The 24811-nt window shown below is 46.6% G+C and overlaps 1 protein-coding gene across 3 annotated transcripts in view; it reads right to left on the bottom strand.

Moving 5' to 3' along the window:
* Window positions 1–24811, bottom strand: part of sik3 (SIK family kinase 3) — a 345368-nt gene that overhangs the window by 229899 nt on the left and 90658 nt on the right. The window lies entirely within an intron of this gene.

Raw genomic sequence — 24811 nt, forward strand, 5'->3', positions numbered from 1 at the left:
TTTAAGTCGAGCAGAGGAAGTGAGGAACTCAAAAGTTGCAAAATAGTACACCGTACTATGAAAATTTTGAGTTTGAACAGAAGAACGCAGACTTTATGGCACCCGAGAGATCAAAGGTATTTGGCTTGATTGGTTGGTTGGGGATTGGCCAAAGACTGTATCCTGCCCGGCGACAGTAATTGCTTTCAGCCAGGTGGGGTTTTTCAGAGTACCCAGGAGACAGAACGGTCCCGGATGCTAAGAGAATAAGCTGTGAGCTGCTCTCTCTCTCGCCAAAAATGTTCTCTTTCAGTTGTTTCTGAATCTGCAGAGAAGACTTGAGATCCTGATGAATCTACAGAGAAAACCCTTACAGACTCAAAGCAAAGACCTCATCCAACTGGAGACCTAGACTGAAGAAAGGTGTACTGGAAGACATCCACCTGAAACAGACTTTTATCCTTTTACTTTTCGTATTATTTTCCCTCTGCATTTGTCTGTCTTGTGTGTGCGTGGGTAGAGGGGGGGGCTGAGTTAAAGGGGCGGGGGGGGGGGTTAGGAATTAGAGAATAGTTAACCAGTTGTATTTTCTGCCTATTTAATTATAGTTATAGCTATTAATTTAAAAAAATTCTGTTTAAATTTACAAACCTGGTGACTGTAGTTATTTGGCAGCCAAAGACCAAAGTCTTTGGATATTTTCTAAGAAATAATAGTCAAATTCAATTATGTTATGACTCCAAGTCAAGTGGGGCTGGAAACGCGCACTAGCCCAGGGTGTCGTAACAATAATATTTTAATATTTCAAGAAACTCACACATTCATGGCATTTCTCTGTTAGCGGTTAGTGTTTTGTCATTACTGGCATGTTTTCAGGTGGTTTCACAAGTTCTCACTTGCAATTTTGATCCCAAGCTGGACAAAAGGCCTGTGCATTAGAAGGGACAAATTACCCAGCCAGGTGTGTGCCAGAAGCCCAGAACTTGGGGTTTCCCACGTGTTGTGATGTTACCTCCAGTGTGTCTTTAGGCCCTGACAACTTCCTTATCTGGCAGTCGACCTGATTGCCAAGTTTGGCTTCTAGTCAGGTAAGGAAAACTTTAGAGTAGGTCACAAGGGAAGGTAGGTCCCATCCACAGTACAGATGGGTGGTGTGTCTGTGACACATGTTGGGGGAGGGCAGCCAGTGAGAAACACTCCTGCTCATCCTGAGCCACAAGCAGGGCTGAAACGATACTTACTTTCTCCCTGAAGCTGTCCTCACTTTGCTTCAGTTGATGAGTTTTCTGAGGTCTAGGAATTCTGCAGCACTGTAAATTCTGCAGATAGATTAAATCAGAGCCTTTCAACCTTATTAATAAATTTAAAATACCAACACATCTCCTGGGAATGTGTTAGCCATCTGTCCCTTGTTCTCACTCTGTAAAACCCAGAGGTCAGCATCCATGCACACTCAGAATTTCCCCAATTTGACCCTCTACCGCACCCAATCCCACGTACTCACCAATGTTAAAACACCTCAGTGTTTGGTATAAGTCTTCTCTGCCATCTCTGCTCCCTACATCGAAAAGTACTTGCATAGTATTTTAAGAACATCAATAAAGCAAAATTGCAAGGGCAATCTCAAACGTTGCTTATATCCAGGGTCTGGTTTATCACAGTGGGCGAAATAGCTGGCTTGTAATGCAGAACAACGCCAGCAGCGCGGGTTCAATTCCTATACCGGCCTCCCTGAATAGGCACCGGAATGTGGCGACTAGGGGCTTTTCACAGTAACTTAATTGAAGCATACTTGTGACAATAAGCGATTATTATTATTATATCCTGTTTCTATTTAGTCTTTTCATAAAGACAGATTAAGTTCTGTTATGGAAAGCAGAGATTAGCCATGCTTCTTAGCTTGAGTGAAAGTTTTTTGCCTTATACACAGAGCTTCACCAGCACTAGGAAACACGGGTTTTCACTACTTCCCACAAGTCAGATCCTGTCTCACTTAATAATCAACAAAATCAGGAAGAAATTATAATCAGGAATGAGTAATTCAACGGGACACAGAGAAAATTACATAATGAAAAAAACATATTTTTGACATTTTGATCTACTTCAACCAGGTGTGACCAGTTAGTTAGCCAATCATCGACTTTCAACATACTGGATGCTCAATATTTATTTTCAATTTTATTGAAATTGAAAAATTAACTAAGGTTTTGTCTTCCACAATAGGGACAACAGGAAGAAACATTCAAACATAGACGTTAATATAGTGCATACATCTTTCCTCTTTTGTTCTTCCCCGTCAAGCCAGACAAAGTAACAAATTATAAATTACTTGACATTCAGGGCCACTCAGCTCCTGCCCTATGGACAAAAGAGCTGAATCCAAGAGGTGAGGTCAGTTTGACTGCCTTTGACATCAAGGCAGAGTTTGACCGAGTGTGGCATCAAGGAGTCAATAGGAATCGGGAAACACCACTGGTTAGAGGCACACCTGGCACAACGGAAGATGGTTGCGCTTGTTGGAGACCAAATCAACATCATGAGGGTCACCATTGACTGGAAACTGAACTGGACCAGTCATATAAATACAGTGGCTACAAGGACAGGCCAAAGACTGGGAATTCTGCAGTGAGCAGCTCACCTCCTAACCCCCCCAAAGCCTGTTCGCCATCTACAAGGCACAAGTGAGGAGTGTGATGCCTGGATGAGTGTAGGTCCAACAATTCTCAAGAAACTTGATGTTAGCCAGGACAAAACAGCCCCATCCACCACCTTCAACATTCATTCCCTCCACCACCAATGCACAGCGGCAATAGTGTGTACAATTTACAAGATACACTGCAGCAACTCACCGAGGGTCCTTCAACAACTGGAAGGACAAGGACAACAGGTGCACATGAACACCACCACCTGCAAGTTCCCCCCAAAATCACACACACCATCCTGATTTGGAATTATATCGCCGCTCTTTCAATGTCACTGGGTCAGAATACTGGAACTTCCTTCCTAATAGCACCGTGTGTATACACCTGGATTGCAGTGGCTCAAGAAGGTGGCACACAACCACCTTCTCAAAGGCATTAGGGATGGGTAATAAACACTGGCCTAGCGACCCATGCCTAGCCACCCATGAAAGAATTTTTAAAAACTTTACATTGGTTGGTTGAAAAAAATGTTAAAAGTAATAACCATCATTTGTTTACCAATAGCTTACTTGCAAAATACAGAATAATTAGCTTCTTAAATACAATTTGCAGCCTACCATGGCATCATCAAACTAGTAAGCAGTGTTTGCCGTTTGTGCTACTGCTGTTTTTCTTTTAAAAACTATCTTGGAGAAACCCGTCACTACTTAATAACTTAAATTATTCACACAAACAGACCTTCGCTGTCAAGATTTGCTCGACACATCATCAGTTTTTGTTTATTGTTGGGTGCAATTTAAGCATAGCCTGGATACTGCAAAATGCTGAACTGCTTAAAAACTCATTGGTATACTTTCAAGGGAAGTAATTTATTTTCATGACTGTTTAGGTTTAAGAAGTGTCATTCAGAAGTAGTGAGAGAGACTCTGGGCTGGATTCTCCACAGCCACGCGCCAAAATTGCGGTTGCCGCAGGGGCGGAGAATCAAATTTCCCGACGGAATCGGACCGGCGATTCTCTGGGCCCCGAATATCCGTGCGATCGCGAATTATGCCGCGCGGCTGGGGGGGTCATTGCCAGAAGCCAACCCAGCGAACCTCCGATCCCAATCGGCCGAGTTCTTGACTGCGTGGAACTAACGTGCTATGGCCGGACAGGACGCTCACGTGGCGGCTGCGGATTCAGACTGTGGTCGCTCTGGTGGGAGACGGGGGGGGATCTGGCACCGGGGGAGGCATTATGGACGACCGGGGGAGAGATCGGACCAGACAGATCCTCGGGCGCATGGCCTATCGGGGGGGCCTAGTTTCTTGGTGTGGGTCCGCAGTCCGAGTCCGCAATGGCGCTCGGCACGGACTCGGAACCAGAGGTGCGGAGGCCCGTATTCGCAGCCAAAGCTGCGTGAATAACTCCGGGTCCCTGCTAGTCCCCTAAAGGTAAGTGAATCGGCTGCTATTTCTTTCAGGAAACTCGGGAGTTTTTACGCCGGCGTGGGGACATAGTCCCATTTTGGGAGAATCCAGCCCCCTGTCTCTTTATTCACAACTTCAATCATGGTGCAAAGCAAAAGCTTGTCATGTATGTAAACCCTAGATAAGCTAATATAGATCTTCGATGCTTACCTACAAAATGTACAGACTTTGCTTTTCCTAGTGATTCCAATGCAACTGTTGGACTTCATATGATACCAATCAAACTGAACTAAAGGAACCACTTATAAGAAAAGTAGAATTTGTTCCAATTCTAATTATTAGGGGAGTGATAAACAATGAGTTGTATCAACGCCAGTCCAGAACACATCTGGAACAATTTAGCATGCAAAAGTCAGGACTCACCTGAACATTGCCTGGGTCTGCCTTCACAGAATACAACACCAAACCCCCAGGTGCATAATTAAGGATATATGACGTGGTTTTCTGCAGCCTCCACAGCAGGAAACACTCTTCGTTCCCACCTACGCCATGGGACTTAGTCCCAGATGAGAGAACTTCACTAAAGTTATTTTTGTGTTTTATGCTTATACGAAATAGCCTCCATTAAAAATTTACTAATATTCCAAGTACTAGTCCTGACTAGTGTTTGTTTGTCTGGGTTGACAAACTTAAATGATTCAAGTGTTCAGAATGTTCAGATTACAGGATATTATTCAACATTAGTTCTTTTTGTACAAAGTTCATCTCTGGTCTCAGCAAACTGCCGCATTTTAGTTTGCTAAGAGACCACAGATTTGAATCTGCAGCTGGGATAAAGCAGCTAAATTTATTATTGTAAATATCAGGCTAGCAGGCCATATCATGGAACAAATGGTATCCTGGAAACGGAATTTGAAGAAAATAATAGTTTTAATTCTAATCCTTGATATGTGTTCTGCAGAGGATGTGAAGAATAAAATGTAGAAGCTCACTATCCAGACAACTCAGAAGTCCTCCTACTGCACTAGCCTCACCAACATTGATGTGGAGTTCTGTGGAGATGTCTTCACATTATAACAATATATAAGAGAAAATTCTGGAGAAGCTCTTTAAGAGTCATATGGACTCAAAATGCTAACTCTCTCCACAGAGGCTACCAGACCTGGTGAGTTTTTTCCAGAATTTTCTGTTTTTATTTCAGATTCCCAGCATCCGTGATATTTTGCTGTTATGTCTTCCCATTACTTGTACTTTCTACTGGCCTCTCTAAACACTCAAAGCTAGAATGGATATAATGCTAGTTTTAGAACATAGAACATACAGTGCAGAAGGAGGCCATTCGGCCCATAGAGTCTGCACCGACCCACTTAAACCCTCACTTCCACCCTATCTCCGTAACCCAATAACCCTCTCCTAATCTCTTTGGACACTAAGGGCAATTTGTCATGGCCAATCCACCTAACCTGCATGTCTTTGGACTGTGGGAGGAAACCGGAGCACCCGGAGGAAACCCATGCAGACACGGGGAGAACGTGCAGACTCTGCACAGACAGTGACCCAGCAGGGAATCGAACCTGGGACCGTGGTGCTGTGAAGCCACAGTGCTATCCACTTGTGCTACCCAATTTTGATCGGGGTAGGGAATGAGCAGGTGGAGAAAAAGGGAGATTTATTTTTAAATATATACATTCAATGAAAATGAAAAATGAAAACCGCTTATTGTCACAAGTAGGCTTCAAATGAAGTTACTGTGAAAAGCCCCTAGCCGCCACATTCCAGCGCCTGTTCGGGGAGGCTGGTATGGGAATTGAACCGTGCTGCTGGCCTGCCTTGGTCTGCTTTAAAAGCCAGCTCTTTAGCCCAGTGAGCTAAACCAGCCCCTTATGGGAGATAACACAATCGTGAAAACACTCATTTATTTCAGAACGGTGGTCAGACTGGCAGCTATCCAATCATGCCCAACTGCAAAATAATTATTTTCAATCTGCACATGCTGTTTCTGCAAATTTCTATAAAACAGCCCTTCTTTTCTCTCAAATCTCATACGATTCTATGATAAAACATAGAACTTCGACACAAAATGTATTTCCATGTTCATTCCAGAAAGTACACTGCAAAGGCAAAATCTGTGAAGGATTATTTAATTTTTTTATGGTGACAATAGCCATCACTTCTGAATTCCTAACAGCAGAGTTTTATTAGTTAAAACTTGTCCTCTAAGTGAAAAATGTGAGTGAACTTTCTCTGATTTTAAAATATAATTACTGAAGAAAGTACCTTATTAGCTTTTTTCTGTGTAATATAGATGATTACTCATCATGGAGGTAATTACCAAGATGTCACAATATACTCTAGGTAATGAATCATCAACTTAATGACATGCCAAATTACTCCTGTCACTCTAAGAGAGAAGGCATTCATGTGTGGTAGATATGTTATAGTTAAGACAGTCTTAACTGTACTACAGGGGTGCATGGCTCTCTGTTTAAAATTGTAATTGTTACAGTCCAGTGACATCAGTGGCAGCTTTGGCACACCATGCATTATAATTCAAACCCACAGAGATATGCTCTGTAATGCAATCAGTGTCCCACAAACAACCAATACAACATTTTCTTTCCACTATAATCTCAAACAATAATTTTTTTAAAATAAATTTAGAGTACCCAATTATTTTTTCCAATTAAGGGACAATTTAGCATGGCGAATCCACCTATCCTGCACATCTTTGGGTTAGAACATAGAACATAGAACAATACAGCGCAGTACAGGCCCTTCGGCCCACGATGTTGCACCGAAACAAAAGCCATCTAACCTACACTATGCCATTATCATCCATATGTTTATCCAATAAACTTTTAAATGCCCTCAATGTTGGCGAGTTCACTACTGTAGCAGGTAGGGCATTCCACGGCCTCACTACTCTTTGCGTAAAGAACCTACCTCTGACCTCTGTCCTATATCTATTACCCCTCAGTTTAAAGTTATGTCCCCTCGTGCCAGCCATATCCATCCGCGGGAGAAGGCTCTCACTGTCCACCCTATCCAACCCCCTGATCATTTTGTATGCCTCTATTAAGTCTCCTCTTAACCTTCTTCTCTCCAACGAAAACAACCTCAAGTCCGTCAGCCTTTCCTCATAAGATTTTCCCTCCATACCAGGCAACATCCTGGTAAATCTCCTCTGCACCCGCTCCAAAGCCTCCACGTCCTTCCTATAATGCGGTGACCAGAACTGTACGCAATACTCCAAATGCGGCCGGACCAGAGTTCTGTACAGCTGCAACATGACCTCCCGACTCCGGAACTCAATCCCTCTACCAATAAAGGCCAACACTCCATAGGCCTTCTTCACAACCCTATCAACCTGGGTGGCAACTTTCAGGGATCTACGTACATGGACACCTAGATCCCTCTGCTCAGCCACACTTTCAAGAACTTTACCATTAGCCAAATATTCCGCATTCCTGTTATTCCTTCCAAAGTGAATCACCTCACACTTCTCTACATTAAACTCCATTTGCCACCTCTCAGCCCAGCTCTGCAGCTTATCTATATCCCTCTGTAACCTGCTACATCCTTCCACACTATCGACAACACCACCGACTTTAGTATCGTCTGCAAATTTACTCACCCACCCTTCTGCGCCTTCCTCTAGGTCATTGATAAAAATGACAAACAGCAACGGCCCCAGAACAGATCCTTGTGGTACTCCACTTGTGACTGTACTCCATTCTGAACATTTCCCATCAACCACCACCCTCTGTCTTCTTTCAGCTAGCCAATTTCTGATCCACATCTCTAAATCACCCTCAATCCCCAGCCTCCGTATTTTTTGCAATAGCCTACCGTGGGGAACCTTATCAAACGCTTTGCTGAAATCCATATACACCACATCAACTGCTCTACCCTCGTCTACCTGTTCAGTCACCTTCTCAAAGAACTCAATAAGGTTTGTGAGGCATGACCTACCCTTCACAAAGCCATGCTGACTATCCCTGATCATATTATTCCTATCTAGATGATTATAAATCTTGTCCCTTATAATCCCCTCCAAGACTTTACCCACTACAGACGTGAGGCTCACCGGTCTATAGTTGCCGGGGTTGTCTCTGCTCCCCTTTTTGAACAAAGGGACCACATTTGCTGTCCTCCAGTCCTCTGGCACTATTCCTGTAGCCAATGATGACATAAAAATCAAAGCCAAAGGCCCAGCAATCTCTTCCCTGGCCTCCCATAGAATCCTAGGATAAATCCCATCAGGTCCCGGGGACTTATCTATTTTCAGCCTGTCCAGAATTGCCAACACCTCTTCCCTACGTACCTCAATGCCATCTATTCTATTAGCCTGGGGCTCAGCATTCTCCTCCACAACATTATCTTTTTCCTGAGTGAATACTGACGAAAAATATTCATTTAGTATCTCGCCTATCTCTTCAGACTCCACACACAATTTCCCATCCCTGTCCTTGACTGGTCCTACTCTTTCCCTAGTCATTCGCTTATTCCTGACATACCTATAGAAAGCTTTTGGGTTTTCCTTGATCCTTCCTGCCAAATACTTCTCATGTCCCCTCCTTGCTCGTCTTAGCTCTCTCTTTAGATCCTTCCTCGCTACCTTGTAACTATCCATCGCCCCAACCGAAACTTCACACTTCATCTTCACATAGGCCTTCTTCTTCCTCTTAACAAGAGATTCCACTTCCTTGGTAAACCACGGTTCCCTCGCTCAACGCCTTCCTCCCTGTCTGACCGGTACATACTTATCAAGAACACGCAGTAGCTGATCCTTGAACAAGCCCCACTTATCCAGTGTGCCCAACACTTGCAGCCTACTTCTCCACCTTATCCCCCCCAAGTCACGTCTAATGGCATCATAATTGCCCTTCCCCCAGCTATAACTCTTGCCCTGCAGTGTATACTTATCCCTTTCCATCATTAACGTAAACGTCACCGAATTGTGGTCACTGTCCCCAAAGTGCTCTCCTACCTCCAAATCCAACACCTGGCCTGGTTCATTACCCAAAACCAAATCCAACGTGGCCTCGCCTCTTGTTGGCCTGTCAACATATTGTTTCAGGAAACCCTCCTGCACACACTGTACAAAAAACGACCCATCTATTGTACTCGAACTATATATTTTCCAGTCAATATTTGGAAAGTTAAAGTCTCCCATAATAACTACTTTGGGTAGTTATCTTTGGGTTGTGGGGGTGAAACCCACGTAGACACGGGGAGAATGTGCAAACTCCACACGGACAGTGACCCAGGGCCGGGATTCGAACCCGGGTCCTCAGCGCCGTAGACAGCAATGTTAATATAAATATATATCCAATTTATTTGTGAAAATTAAAACCGAACCAGTTTCCACCGCACTTCCAGATGGTGTCTTCCTGATTGTAACAGCTTGCTATGGAAAAACATTGCTTCATTTCCCGCCCTGGACTTTTTTGCCAGTGATTTTAAATTACTCCTTTGGTGACCAATCCTTTTGCCAGGGGAAACAGTTTCACCCATCATCTGAAAACCGCTCCTAATTTTGAGCACGTCTATTACATCTCTCCTTATCATTCTCTGCTTTAAGGTGCACAGACCCAGCTCCTGGAGATCAAACATAATTTTCAGGAGATCCACATTCTTTCTTCAGTAATGGGTCAGTAATGTTGTGTTCCTTTTCAAGGTGGTACCCAGAAACGACAGCAGACTACTTGCCATTCAGGTTTACCCCACCTCAAAATACGGTGGAAAATATCTAAGTGCATAATTAAGGATGTTGGCACAAACAATTTGGCATGTTTTCCTGCCAGCCTCCACAGCAGGAAACACTTGTAGACACCTCTCTCAAGATCTACCCGGCTTGCTACACCTCGCGAGATCTACTGCGATCTCGCGAGATGTCACGATGTGAATCCTGCCCATTGTGGGCGAGATCACTTTTTGACAAATATGCATATTACAGGGCGGCACGATGGCACAGTGGTTAGCACTGCTTCCTCACGGCCCTGGGTCACTGTCCGTGTGGAGTTTGCACATTCTCCCGTGTTTGCGTGGGTTTCACCCCCACAACCCAAAGATGTGCTGGGTGGATGGATTGGCCACGCTAAATTGCCCCTTAATTGGAAAAAAAATAAATTGGGTACTCTCAATATTTTTTAAAAAGAGAAAAGAAAATGCACATTTGAGCAAGACAGCTAGTCTCACTCTAATATGCAGCTCCCTGAGGTATCCTGAGGCGTTGGTATCTATCCCTTTGGCCTCAGAGACCTCAGGCGAGCGCCGTTCAGTACTGGTCCCCACAAACAGGGACCAAGCGGAACAGCACTAATGGGGGGTCTCCCAGGGAATAGGAGGCCTCCTTGTGCTTGCTCTCTGGGCAGGGTGGCTCCCTTGCACTGCTGGTGCCATTCTGGCACACTCGGTGCCACCTCGGTGACAACGCTAAGGTTCCCAGGTGACATTACCAGCTGGCAGGGGCACTGCCTGGATGCCACACTGGCATTTCTTTTGCTGATGGGGATCGGGCCATGTGCATGTGAGGTGGGGGGGGTGGGGCCCAAGGACCCCCTATAGGTGAGTTTCAGGGGTCGAGAGATCGGGACACCATCTTTCCCTGCATTGAGGAGTTCCGGCGGGTGGGGCTCATCAGTGCAGGAAACAGGGCTAAGTGCAGCCTAGGCTGTGCATTCCCTGCAGAGGCCCAGTTTCTAACTGGAGCCACGTTAGATAGTGTTGTTTCTCGGCGCTACAAGCGCCAGGAAACACACGGCTAAACATGCTCACAATGGCACTGTGTTCCCATTTGGTTAGCTAGGGCCCCTAGTCTCAAAATGGGAGAATTCCACCCCTAATCTCCAGTCCCTTTCTGATAAATCTCTACTCGCCAACTCCAAAGCCCTGGCGTCCTTCTTCAATGAGGTGCCTAGAATGGGACACAATGCTCCAGCTGAGGCCTAATCAGAGATTTTTAAAGGTTCACCATAACTTCCTTACTTTGGTACTCTATGCTCCTATTTTCAAAACCAATGATTAGAATACTTTTCTACTGCTCAAATGTATGGGATTTGTACAGCCACCGTTGGTGGACTTGGAACAAAGGTTATAAGAACTTGTCTGCAGCTAAACTTCCTGAATTGCTGCAATAATCAAACATTGGCAACTGTACACACATTATTAAAAGCCTGAGTCAAAAAACTTTATCAGATGACATTTTGATGAAAGGGAGGTTGCCTTTCCCTGAAATTAACAGTTATCGTTTAACAATGTTTGTGTCATTTCTTTCCCCTTAGAGAGATGAAAGAGTTATTTTAAGGATAGAGTAACTACAGTTGATTTTGAAACGCATTTGCTTCTAAAATCATATTAACCATTTTAAATGTTGCATGAGTCATGAAAACAGCTTTGCTTCCCACATAGAAATCACAAATTGGATCTTCAGATCCAAGATTTCATATCCACCTTATACAGAAAACGTTGCTTAGTTCATATTCTCAGCTCAGGCACAGCTATTCAAGTGACCTTACACGGACTAAGTCAAGGTCATCATTATTTTCCCAATATTTTCACATTGCTACTCAATTCCAGAAATTAAGTTCCACCCATATCTGTATTCTCTACCAAAAATAATAATTGCAAGGCACATAACATCTGCTACATATTGAGACTACCTTCATCTTGTGGCTTCATGCAGCAGGAATATATTGCAAGAATGATTATTACATATAAGGATATGGTGGTGTAATGATTATTGTACCAGATTCACCGCCCAAAGGTTGGATGTTCAAATCCCAGCTTGGCCAGTGTGTGAAAGTGAATTCAGCAAATGTGCTCATTTGTGGGCAAGCACCAGAAAAATTGTGAATGGTCATAAATGGGCAACTGGGACGGCATTCTGTGTTTCAGGACGGCGTCATCACGGCCTCAGGATCAGCAATTCTGGCCCCTACAGGGGGCCAGCATGGCACTGGAGTGGTTCACGCCGCTCCGCCTGCTGATCCCGGCGTGAAATAGGCTCCACGGGATCCGCACATGCGCAGTTGCATCGGCGCCAATGCGCGCATGCGCAGTGGCTTCCTTCAACACGCCGGCCCCGAGGCAACATGGCGCAGGACTACAGGGGCCAGCGCGGAAGGAGGCCGCCAGCCAGAGGCCGGCCTGCCGATCGGTGAGCCCCGATCGCGGCCAGGCCACATCAGAGACCCCCCCAGGGGTCAGACCCCCCATCCCATCCCCCCCACCCTTCCACGCCGTGTTCCCGCCGCTCGGACCATCCCGGGCTGAGAATCGGCGGGCGACCCGCGTAGAGCGGCCCCCGACCGTGCCGCGCCAACGGTGACGATTCTCTGCTCTGCAGAGAATCGCGTGCCAGCGTGACGCGATTCACGCCGGTCGCGGGGATTCTACGGCCCAGCCCTGGTCTGAGAGAATCCCGCCTCTGGCTTACTGTTGTCAGGAAAGGAAATTTACTATCCCAACTTACTCATGTAACACGTGTTGACTCTCCAAAGTAATCCACCAAGAAAACAGTCCACCAATAGTAATTGTGACCTTACCAGTGTTGGTCACATGCTAAAACAAAAAAGACTTTGCATGACACTGGAGATAGGACCAAATGTAGTCTTTAGGTGAAGAAGGGTTTGAAGACAGGAAATAAAACTGAGACAGGGCACATAATTCAGTGCAGTTTTAAAGCTGCATATCCAATGTATTAAGTGTGTAGTATTTAAAGTTAAGTAACAAAACATAAAACGATCTGTCTAAAGTGATGCGGAGTGGTTGAAGCAAAGACATTCTGCGGCAGTACAGACTAAGGTGCTGGAGTAAACGTTCCCTCGAAGATGAGCAAGGGCATCAGGAACAAACAAGCAGTGTATTAGAAACAGTTCCTTTAACATGGCCCGTGCAATAAACAGGCCACACATTGGCTACAGTGCCACCACTGAAGGGCAAAATAATACAATTCCATGTGACAAGTTTACGTTACCATTTTAAATTAATTATATATTCTGAAGTTACAACAGAAAGGGAATACAGGAAATGCACACAGGCATAAGATTTTAATATATTATAAATGTCTACCTGCGGCAAAAGAAATTAATTCCAATCTTAATATTCTGACACTCATGAAACATTCAAACAATATCTTGTGGTTTAGTATAGCTTCTGAACTACTTCAATTTAATTGCAGCCTCATAACTCACTCACAGGCATCCAGTATTCCCCAAGTATGAATAAATCAGAGACCAAGTAGCATGGTGAATTAGTAATACACAGTTCATTCACCTCTTTGGCTTGGGTTTGGATTTTTTTATTGATTAATGGGATATGGTCATCACTAGCAAGCCCAGCATTTACTTCCCATCCCAAATTGCCCTTGTGAAGGTAGTAGTGAACCGTCTCTTGAGCACTGCAGTTTACTTGGCGAAGGTACTCCTGTTAGATAAAGAGTTCCATAATTGTGATATATTGATAGTGAAAGCCAATATATTTGCAAATCAACATGCTGCATGATTTGGAGGGGAAGTTGAAAGTGGTGGGGTTCCTATGTGGCTGCTGCATCTGTTCTTCTCTGTGCTAGAGTCATGGATATGCTGTTGAAGAAACCTTAGCGAGTTGCTGCTATGCATCTTATAGATGGTGTACATAGGTATAGAATCATAGAATTTACAGTGCAGAAGGAGGCCATTTGGCCCATCGAGTCTGCACCGGCTCTTGGAAAGAGCACCCTACCCAAGGTCCACACCTCCACCCGATCCCCAGAACCCAGTAACCCAACCCAATACTAAGGGCAATTTTGGACACTATGGGCAATTTAGCATGGCCAATCCACCTAACCCGCACATCTTTGGACTGTGGGAGGAAACCGGAGCACCCGGAGGAAACCCACGCAGGCACGGGGAGGATGTGCAGACTCCGCACAGACAGTGACCCAAGTCGGGAATCGAACCTGGGGCCCTGGAGCTGTGAAGCAATTGTGCTATCCACAAAGCTACCATGCTGCCCATAGGTTGTGTCAACAGAGGTGGGAGTGAATGTTTAAGCTGGTTAATATGCTGCTTTGTCCTGAATGGTGTTGAGCTTCTGGAGTGTTGTTAAGAGCTGCACTCATCTATAGTGCAGAATATTCCCCGCACTCCTCACTTGTGTCTTGAAGGAGGTGGAAATGCTTTGGGGAGTGAAGAGCTGAGTCACTCACTGCAGAATTGGGCTTATAGCCTCAGTGTTCATTTGGCTCTTGCAGTTAAGTGTCTGGTGAATACTGACCTCCCAGAATATTGATGACAAAGCTACAGGCCAAGTGCTGGAAAATGGAATTTGAGTAGATAAGTGCTTGATGGTTGGCATGGACACGATGGGCCAAAGGGTCTCTTTCTGTGTTGTAAAAACTCCATGACTCTATGATAGGGGATTTGATGATCACAATGCAATTCAATGTCCTGGGAAATGGTTAGCTCTCCTGTTGGAGGCACTCATATATGCAGTATGAGTGTTAATTATCAAATCAAACTAATAGAATGAAGGTCTTCAATGTTTACCTCCTGTAAAAAGTCCCACATATAATGAGTCTCAGCAATCTTGATCTGTTTCTAACACACAAGCCCACAGCATAAATCTGCCTTTAATGTAACATTAATTGGGAATGTCACAATCATGCAATCAGTGCTTGTAGCAGAATAAAGAATACCTTACTCTCCAACTGAGAATACTTGATGTTCACAGTAGGTGCCTGAAATTGAAAATGACCCATTCTTCAGCATTAATATCCTTCACTAAGTTTATAGGGAAGGGAAGAATTGGCACACAAAAGATTGAGATTGGTAAGCTTCATGGTGGATTTTACAAAATGATCTATAAGATCAAAATGCATTCAATCATGACAAATAATGCCAAAAACACACTTCATTTATCTTTAGTGACAACTGCTGCCTCACTTTAAGACTGACATTCAATTTTCAAACCTTTTCAGACATCATTCGATTGTTATCAGGTAAGAGGTGAGAGAAGGCTTCAGTCCAGTAACAATCTCTCAATTGATACATCATACATATTCATTCATTCATTCATTCTGATAACAGCACACAGCAGCAAATGACTGCAAAACTAATGTGGCTGTCTGTTCTCGAAAGAGTATTCTTTTGTCTTATAAATATATGCTTAAAAAGAGCAGAGGTGCTGGTAATTACAGAATCTGTGCAGCATATAGACATTTTCCACAATCAGTTGCAAGTCCAATGATTTGAACTGGGTAATTGTGGCTTTTGTGTGCACCATCACATACATCATTCCAGTCTTTCCAAAGGAAGTCCGAGAATCCAGGTTGATTTTTCTTAGGAACAATGAGAAATTTAAGTTTTGCCCTCAAAAATTTTAATACAATTTCGGTCCACTTCTAAATCCTTTCACAGCAGATAAATGGCCAAAAACATTTCATGCAGCGCACTTTCCATTCAACAATAGTTCAGCATGAATTCAGTTCCCAATGAGACATCAATGCAATTCGACATCTAACTTTTTCATGTTAATCAGCTGTACATATTACAGCCTCATATTACATATGATACATAAAGTATAAGATCATAGAACAACATTAGTAATAATGCATTTCAATCCTGACAGATTTTGTTAAGGAGAGCTTCGACTCAGTATAAATTGACCTCAAAGTCAGCTACCTTTTCATCAGTGACCTTGGTGCCCAGCAAGGTTTAACAGTGCCCTGAGGAAAATGACAGACTATCCCATGTAATCAGAGATCATCTAACAGTTTAAGCCCCGAGTTTGGCTTCATAAGCCATACATCAAAGGTACCATATCACTTTGCTAATAGTCTACTTCAAACAATTGCAACTTTCAGTCACTAATCTTTTATCTGGACTAGTTAGGATTCAACAGTATAACTATCACTGAAGAATTTTCTCATAAACGCAAAAAAAAAAAACTGTAAATCCAATAGTGCCAAAACAAACATCACATGTTCAAATTCCTGCCAAGTCAATTATTTGCCAACATATCATAAGCAATCTGTTAAACAGTAGGAACATGTTAATGAAAATATCTTTGTCGCATGCACTTCTCTGTGGACTACTCACTAATAGTATTATCACTGAGTATTCATTTTCTGCAAGGAAGTTAATGTTAGCTGTACTGTACACGTTTTGGGTGAGATGTTAATTCAAGACCCCCATTTGCTTGTCCAGGTAAGCATTCATGGTACCCAGCTACGATTCAAAAAGGAATTCAAAGCATGGGGCGGGATTCACCGACCCCCCGCCGGGTCGGAGAATCGCCGGGGGCTGGCGTAAATTCCGCCCCCGCCGGTTGCCGAATTCTCCGGCACTGGATACTCGGCGGGGGCGGGAATCGTGCCACGCCGGCCAGCGAGCCCCCCCCCCAGGCGATTCTCCGGCCCGCGATGGGCCGAAGTCCCGCTGCTGGAATGCATGTCCCGCTGGCGAGGATCAAACCATCTCTCTTCCCGGCAGGATGAGGCGGCGCAGACGGGCTCCAGGGTCCTGGGGGTTGCTCCCACGGTGGCCTGGCCCGCGATCGGGGCCCACCAATCCGCGGGCAGGCCTGTGCCATGGGGGCACTCTTTTCCCTCTGCCTCAGCCATAGTCTTCACCATGGCCGACACGGAAGAGACACCCCCCCACCCCGCGCATGCGCGGGGATGACATCAGCAGCCGCTAACGCTCCCGTGCATGCGTAGACTTCCGTCGCCCGGCGAAGTCCTTTCAGCCCCAGCTGGCGTGGCGCCAAAGACCTTTCCTGCCGGCTGGCGGCGCGCCAACCACTCCGGCGCGGGGCTAGCCCCTCAAGGCGAGGGCTTGGCCCCTAAAGGCCTTATGGGGCGGCCCGACGCCGGAGTGGTTCACGCCACTCCATCCCGCCGGGACCCCCCGCCCCGCCAAGTAAGGTAGAATCCCGCCCATGTTTCTGGTATCCCAATCAACAATCCTCCCTCAACCATCACCTTAAAAAAAAAACAGATGTGAAGGAATATACTTCAAAATAATTAACTGACTGTAAAATTGTGGCAGATGGAATTTAATGTGAGCAAGTGTAAGGTTATCCATTTTGGACCAAACAGTATAGAGCAGAGATCTTCCTAAACAGAAAGAGGTTAGGTATAGTGGATGTCCAAAGAGATTTGGGGTTCAGGTACATAGGTCCTTAAAATGCCAGGAACAAGTGCAGAAAATATTCAAAAAGGCCAATGGAGTGCTAGCTTTTATATCTAGAGGACTGGAATATAAAGACACAGGGGCTATGCTGCTGCTACACAAAATCCTGGTTAGACCCCACTTGGAATACTGTGAGCAGTTCTGGGCAACACACCTTCTGAAGAATATCATGGCCTTGGAGGGAGTGCAACGTAGGTTTACAAAAATGATGTCTTGATTACAGGGGTGGAGTTACGCGGAGAGATTACTCATAGCACATAGTGGATAGCACAATTGCGTCACAGCTCCAGGGTCCCAGGTTTGATTCCGGCTTGGGTCACTGTCTGTGCGGAGTCTGCACATCCTCCCCGTGTGTGCGTGGGTTTCCTCCGGGTGCTCCGGTTTCCTCCCAGTCCAAAGATGTGCAGGTTAGGTGGATTGGCCATGATAAATTGCCCTTAGTGTCCAAAATTGTCCTTAGTGTTGGGTGGGGTTACTGGGTTATGGGGATAGGGTGGAGATGTTGACCATGGGTAGGGTGCTCTTTCCAAGAGCCGGTTCAGACTCGATGGGCCGAATGGCCTCCTTCTGCAGTGTAAATTCTATGATTAGACCTGTTAAGGGGTGATCTGATCAAAGTATTCACAGGCAAAGTCAGGGAAGATAAAGATAAACTATTTCCACTGGTTAGTGATTCTAAAAATTAGGGCTAGAAGGATGTTCAGGAAGAACTTCTTCACTCAAAGGGTGGTCGTGATTTTGAACTCTCTCCCACAAACAGCAGTTGATGCTAGATCAGTTGTTAATTTTAAATCTGAGATAGATAGACTTCCATTAAGCAAAGATATTAAAGGATACGGTCCAAAGGCAGGTATATGAAGTTAGGCCACAGATCAGCCATGATCTCACTGAATGGTGCGACAGGCTTGAGGGACTGTATGGTCTACTCCTATTCCTATCTAATGCACGTGAGAGATAGCCCATGCATAATAAAGGTGCCATGTCAATGTACATTTGTTCTTTCTTTAAAAATCCAGGGATCTATAGTTAGAGTTATGGGAGATGAGGATGGTTATGGGAACACAGCTAGAAACCAGCACCGTGTTTTGCTAACCTGTTCTTAACCCTCCATGTTTTGTGTTTACATTGTGTACCTTGTGTTGCCCTACCACATATTTTCTTTTCATGTACTAAATGATCTGTTTGAGCTGCATGCAGAAAAAAACTTTTCACTATACCTCGGTACACGAGACAATAAACAAATCCAATACAGACATTTCCTTCAGTTTTTTTAAATATCATAATTTGGGCATGCAACATGTTTGGTTAATTGTCTATTACTGAAAATATTTGGGTAAATTTAGAAACTCAGCAACATTTACTGCCTACAAAATTCACTACATTGAACTAGAAAATGCAACAAATTAGATGATCAATACAGTACAGAAAGTTTTGAACCAGCTCCTGAATCAAAAACTAAATGCATCAAACCAATGTATCAATAGCCTTGCTAAATATCTATTTGCTAAGATGTCTGCACTAAAGAAATGCAATTCATTTTTCTAATTTATAACATTGAAATCATTGTGTATGTATAACTGATATAGGAATTTCTTTGGGGCCTTCACTCACCTCCCACCATATATCAATAGCAACAACTACTCAATGCACGCCTTTAATGTAAATAAACATCCCAACATTCACAAGAGCATTATAAAACCAAATTTGACACAGAGCTAGGAAAGTAAATATTATGTCAAATGGCCAAAAGCTTCGTCAAAAAAGGTGGGTTTTGAGTAGTGTCTTGAAGGGGGACGGTGAGGTAGAGAAGTAGGAGAGTATTGCAGAGCTTGGGGCCCAGGCAACTGAAGGCAAGGCCACCAATGGGGGAGCGATTAAAATTGGAGATGCTCAAGGGAAAAGAATTAGGAGAACAAAAATATCTCAAAGTATTGTGGGGCTGATGGAGATCAGAGAAATCAGGCGGGGGAGGCCACAAAAAGAGTTAGAAAACAAGGACGAGAATTTTAAAATCAAGTAATTGCTTGGATGGGAGTCAACGTAAATCAGTGACCACACAGGTGACAGGGAAACAGGACTTTGTGCAAGTTAAGGCAAGGGCAACAGAGTTTTGGATGACCTCAAGTTTTTGGAGGGTAGAATGTGGGAGACCAGCCAGAAGGGCTTTGGAATAGTGAAGTGTAGAGGTAACGAAGAAATGAACAAGGGTTTCAGTAGCAAATGAACTGAATGAGGGAATCTATTATAATCCATCTAAGCACAAATGTGTCTGGAAATACATGACAAGATCAGTCTGCAGAATGTTTATACGCTGCATTGATTATAAAACAAATCATATCACAATATGTTATGTTTAAATGAAACTGATCTAGCCACAAAAAACAGATTAGCAGGTTATTATCTGGTTTATGTGCGCGTACCTTTGATACCATGGCCGGAATTTTCCCACTGTTGGGATTCTCTTCTCCCGCTGGCAGCGCACCCCCGCCTCCCAGCGGCGAATGAATAAGTGGCTGAAGAGATGGTGTGAGGGGGAGACTTTCAGATTCCTGGGGCATTGGGACCGGTTCTGGGTAAGTGGGACCAGTACAAAGTGGACTGGTTACACCTGGGCAGGACTGGGACCGATGTCCTAGGGGGAATATTTGCTCGAGTGGCTGGAAGGGTTTAAACTAAAAAGGGTGAGAACCTATGCAAGGAGTCAGAGGAGGGGGACTCAAGGACAAAAACAAAAGACAGAAAAGGGAATAAGAAAAGCGATAGGCAGAGAATCCAAGGGCCCGATTCAAACAGGGCCACAGTGAAAAATATCGGGAGCGGGACAAGTAATGTTAAAGAAGACAAGCCTAAAGGCTTTGTGCCTCAACACATGGAGCATTCGCAATAAAGCAGATAGACTAATCGCCCAAAACCAGATATATCATCATCAGGATTACAGAGACTTGGCGGCAGGGTGACCAGGGATGGGAACTGAACATCCAGAGGTATTCAGTATTTAGAAAAGACAAAAAGGAAAAGGCGATGGAGTTACATTGCTGGTTAAAAAGAAAATTAACGCAATAGTGAGGATGGATATTAGCTCCGACAATGTGGAATTTGTATGGATCAAGCTGAGAAACACCAGGGGGCAAAAACCATTAGTGGGGGAACTGTAGTTGTGATGTTAGGAATGGCATTAAACAGGAAATTAGAGACGCATGGGATAAAGGACCATCTGTAATTATGAGTGATTGTAATCTGCATACAGATTAGACAAAACTAATTAGTCCCAATACCATAGAGGAAGAATTCCAGGAGTGTATACCAGATGATTTTCTGGACCAATAGGTTGAGGGACCAACTAGGGAACAGGCCATCCTAGACTGGGTACTGTGTAATGAGAACGGAATCATTGGCAATCTGGCTGTGCAAGACCCCTTGGGGATGAGTGACCATATTATGATAGAATTTTTCATCAAGGTGGAGAGTCAAGTAATTAATTCTATCCAGGGACCTGAGTCATAATGAAGAAAACTGCGATGATATCAGGTGTGAGTTGGCTATGATCAATTCGGGAACGTTACTGAAAGAGATGACAGTGGATAGGCATTGGCAAACATTTAAGGAGCTCAGAGGGGAAGTGCAACAATTGTTTATTCATGTCTGGCACAAAAGTAAAGCGGGAAAGGTTGTCAATCCATGGCTTACATGGGAAATTAGAGATTGTATTCAATCCAAGGAAGAAGCATACAAATTGTCCAAGAAAAACAACAGGTCTGAGGATTGGGAGCAGTTTAGAACTCAGCAAAGGAGCACCAAGGGATTGATTAAGAAGGGGAAAATAGAGTACGAGTGTAAGCTTGCAGGGAGTATAAATACTTACTGTAAAATATTGACATAGCTAATGTAACTTCACTATTTAAAAAGGAAAGTACAGAGAAAACAGGGGATTATCACGGATTTTATAGCAGAGCACTTAAAAAACAATGGCAGCATCAGACAGAATCAATATGGACTGATGAAGGGAAATCATGTTTGATAAACCTACTTGACTTCTTTGAGGATGTAACTAGTAGAGTTGATGAGGGGGAGCCAATGGATGTGCTTTATTTGGACTTTCAGAAGGCTTTTGATTAAGTCCTACGTAAGAGTGCGTGTAAAATTAAAGCACATGGGATTAGGAATAATGTATTGAGATGGATAAAAAAACTGGTTGGCAGACAGGAAGCAAAGAGTAGCAATCAACTGGTCTTTTTCAAATTGGCAGGCAGTGACTAGTGGGGTACCTTAGGGATCAGTGCTGAGACCCCAGCTGTTCACAATATATACTAATAATTTAGATGAGGGAGCAAAATGTAATATCTCCAAAATTGCTGATGACACAAAGTTGGGTGGGAGAGTGAGCTGTGAGGAGGATGCAAAGATCCTTCAGTGTGATTTGGACAAGTTGAGTGAGCGAGCAAATGAATGGCAGATGTATTATAATTTAGATAAATGCGAGGTTACCACTTTAGCAGCAAAAACAGGAAGGCAGACTATTATCCGAATGGCCATAAATTTGGAGAGGGGAATGTGCAACGAGACCTGGGTGCCCTCATACACTACTCACTGAAGGTAAGCATGCAGGCACAGCAGGTGGTAAAGAAGGTAAATCGTATGTGCCTTCATAGTGAGAGGATTCAAGTACAGGAGCAGGATAGGACCTTGGTGAGGCCACACCTGGAGTATTGTGTGCAGTTTTCGTCTCCTTATCTGTGGAAGGATGTTCTTGCTCGACAGGGATTGCAGCAAAGGTTCACTCGACTGATTCTTGGGGTGGCTGGACGGAACTCGACTGATTCCTGGGGTGGCTGGACGGAACTCAACTGATTCCTGGGGTGGCTGGACGGACGAATGAGGAGAGACTGAGTCGGTTAGGAATGTATTTGCTAGAATTCAGAAGAATGAGCAAAGGATCTCATAGAAACCTAAAACTCTAACAGTGGGGGGGGGTGCGCGCGCGCAGAACCAGGGGCGTCATTCTCCGACCCCCCAGCAGGTCGGAGAATGGCCGTTGGCCGCCGTGAATCCCGCCCCCGCCGGTTGCCGAAGTCTCCGAAGGGAGAAAAGTCGGCAGGGCGTTAATGGCGCCGCTGACGTCGGAGAATGGCACGGGTCTGCGCAAGGCAGCCGATTTTGGGCCTGCCGATATTCTCCCTTCCGGATGGGCCGAAGTCCCATCGACGTGATGACCGTTCACGTCGACGTAAATCAAACCTCCTTTTCATCGGCGTGAACCTGTGCTCCAGGTTCACGCCGACCAGCGTGGAGGTGAGTGACGGCCTGGGGGGTTGGCCGCTGGGCAGGCGATGGCGTGGCCGCAGTCTGAATGTGTGGGGAGAGGTGTGTCTCGGGTTGTGTGTGTGTGTGTGCGGCGGGGGGGGGTGGTTAGAGTGGGCTGGGTTCCGGGGGAGTGCAGGGAGGGGGGTCCGTGCCGGGGAGGAGGTTGGGGTCCGTGCCGGGGAGGGGGATGGGGGGGGGGGGTCCGTGCTGGGGAGGAGGATGGGGGGGGGCCGTGCCGGGGAGGGGGATGGGGGTCCGTGCCGGGGAGGGGGATGGGGGGGGTGTCCGTGCTGGGGAGGAGGTTGGGGGGGTCCATGCCGGGGAGGAGGATGGGGGGGGGGGCCCCGTGCCGGGAAGGGGGATGGGGTGGTCAGTGCCGGGGAGGAGGATGGGGGGGGGGGGGGGGGGGGGGGGCGTGCCGGGGAGGGGGATGGGGTGGTCCGTGCCGGGGAGGAGGGGGGGGGGGGCCGTGCCGGGGAGGGGAATGGGAGGTTGGGGTCCGTGCCGGGGAGGGGGATGGGTGGGCAAGTAAGTTGGTCCACCTGGCCAGGTGCCAGCCTCCAACAGTTGGACCCATGCGGTCCATGCCACCTGGCTGGGGGGAAGGAGGGGATATGGGCAATGATGACATGTCGTGTCCCCCCCCCCCCCACCAGGCCGTCATGCTTTCCGATCATCCAGCGATGTTGGCCGCCGTGGCGGCAGCCGCTAATGTCCATGTTGCCCTGGGTGAGGAGGAGGAGGAGCGTGCCAGAGAGGCGGCGCAGTCTGCCGCAGAGGGGCAGGCGGCAGCCGCCCAGGCTGGAGGGACACCTGACCGACAGGCCGAGGAGTGGGAGGACGTCGTGGCCCCACTGCAACGGAGGCACCCGAGGGCGCCCAGTTTGTACCGGCCCCGGCAGTCATACCAGGACCTCACGGACCGGGAATGCAGGAGACTCCGGATGAGCCGGGAAACCGTGGCACACATCTGCCACCTGCTGGCACACCTGTCACCGCGTGGCACTGGCGGGGGACACCCTCTCCCCGTGTCCGTCAAGATTACGGTTGCCCTGAACTTTTATGCAACGGGGTCATTCCAGGCACCGAGTGGGGACCTGTCCGGCATATCGCAGACATCGGTGCATCGGGGCAGTGACAGATGCCCTATATGCCATGGTGCACCGCTACATCCGCTTCCCTGTGGACCGGGCCAGCCAAGATGCCCGGGCCGTGGGCTTCTCTGCCGTGGCCGGGTTCCCCATGGTCCAGGGCGCGATCGATGGGATACACGTCGCCGTGCGGCCACCTGCAGATAACAGGGCCGTGTTCACCAATAGGAAGGGGACCTATTCGATGAACATACAGGTGGTCTGCGACCACCGCATGATGATCCTGCAAGTCTGCGCCCGTTACCCAGGCAGTGTACACGACTCATACGTGTTGTCGCGGTCATCCATCCCCGGCATGTACGAGGGACACCATCCCCGGCTGAGGGGCTGGTTGCTGGCGTCAGGGGCTACCCATTGCGATCGTGGCTGATGACGCCTGTACGGAGGCCACGCAATGAGGCGGAGAACCGCTACAATGATGCCCATGTAGCGACAAGGGGAGTGATAGAGAGGTGCTTTGGCGTGCTGAAGATGCGTTTCAGGTGCCTGGACCTCTCTGGGGGCACCCTCCAGTATCGGTCAGATAGGGTCGGCCGCATCATTGTGGTGTGCTGCGTCCTGCACAACATAGCCCAACAGAGGGGCGATGTGCCGCAGGCAGAGGAGGGCGGAGTGGAGGAGCAGCAGGAAGAGGCGCAGTCTTCCCCAGATGAGGGGGATGGGGGCAATGGTCAGGGCAGACGGGCTAGACACAGGCGGGTGGCTGTCCACCGTTACCGGCTGGCCCAGCGGGCACAGGACAGTCTGATAGCCGCCCACTTCACTGACTAGATGGGCATGGGAATCGGGTAGTATGGCCACAGACCGCACACCATGGCAACAGCCGACCACCCACACCCCCCACCCATCCACCCACCCAGCACCCTCACCCCTCTCCCCAACCCCACCCACCCCACCCGCATGCACACCACCCCCCCCATTGCCGATCCACCTGCGGCACAACGGCCGGGCTCACACAGTTGCGGGTGGACGCGTGTCTATTGCAGGCCATGGAGGATGATGACAACCCGCCCTGCGGTGAGCTCCTGGCTCCACATCGTTGGACTATGTCTGACCCATGGCCACAGTACCACCATCCACCCGGACCATCCCTGCATGCGGCTGTGACACTGCAGCGCACGGTCCCGTCCTCTGCCCGGGAGGATGTT

The sequence above is a fragment of the Scyliorhinus torazame genome, chromosome 21 (assembly GCF_047496885.1).
Source record: "Scyliorhinus torazame isolate Kashiwa2021f chromosome 21, sScyTor2.1, whole genome shotgun sequence".
Classification (NCBI taxonomy): Eukaryota; Metazoa; Chordata; class Chondrichthyes; order Carcharhiniformes; family Scyliorhinidae; genus Scyliorhinus; species Scyliorhinus torazame.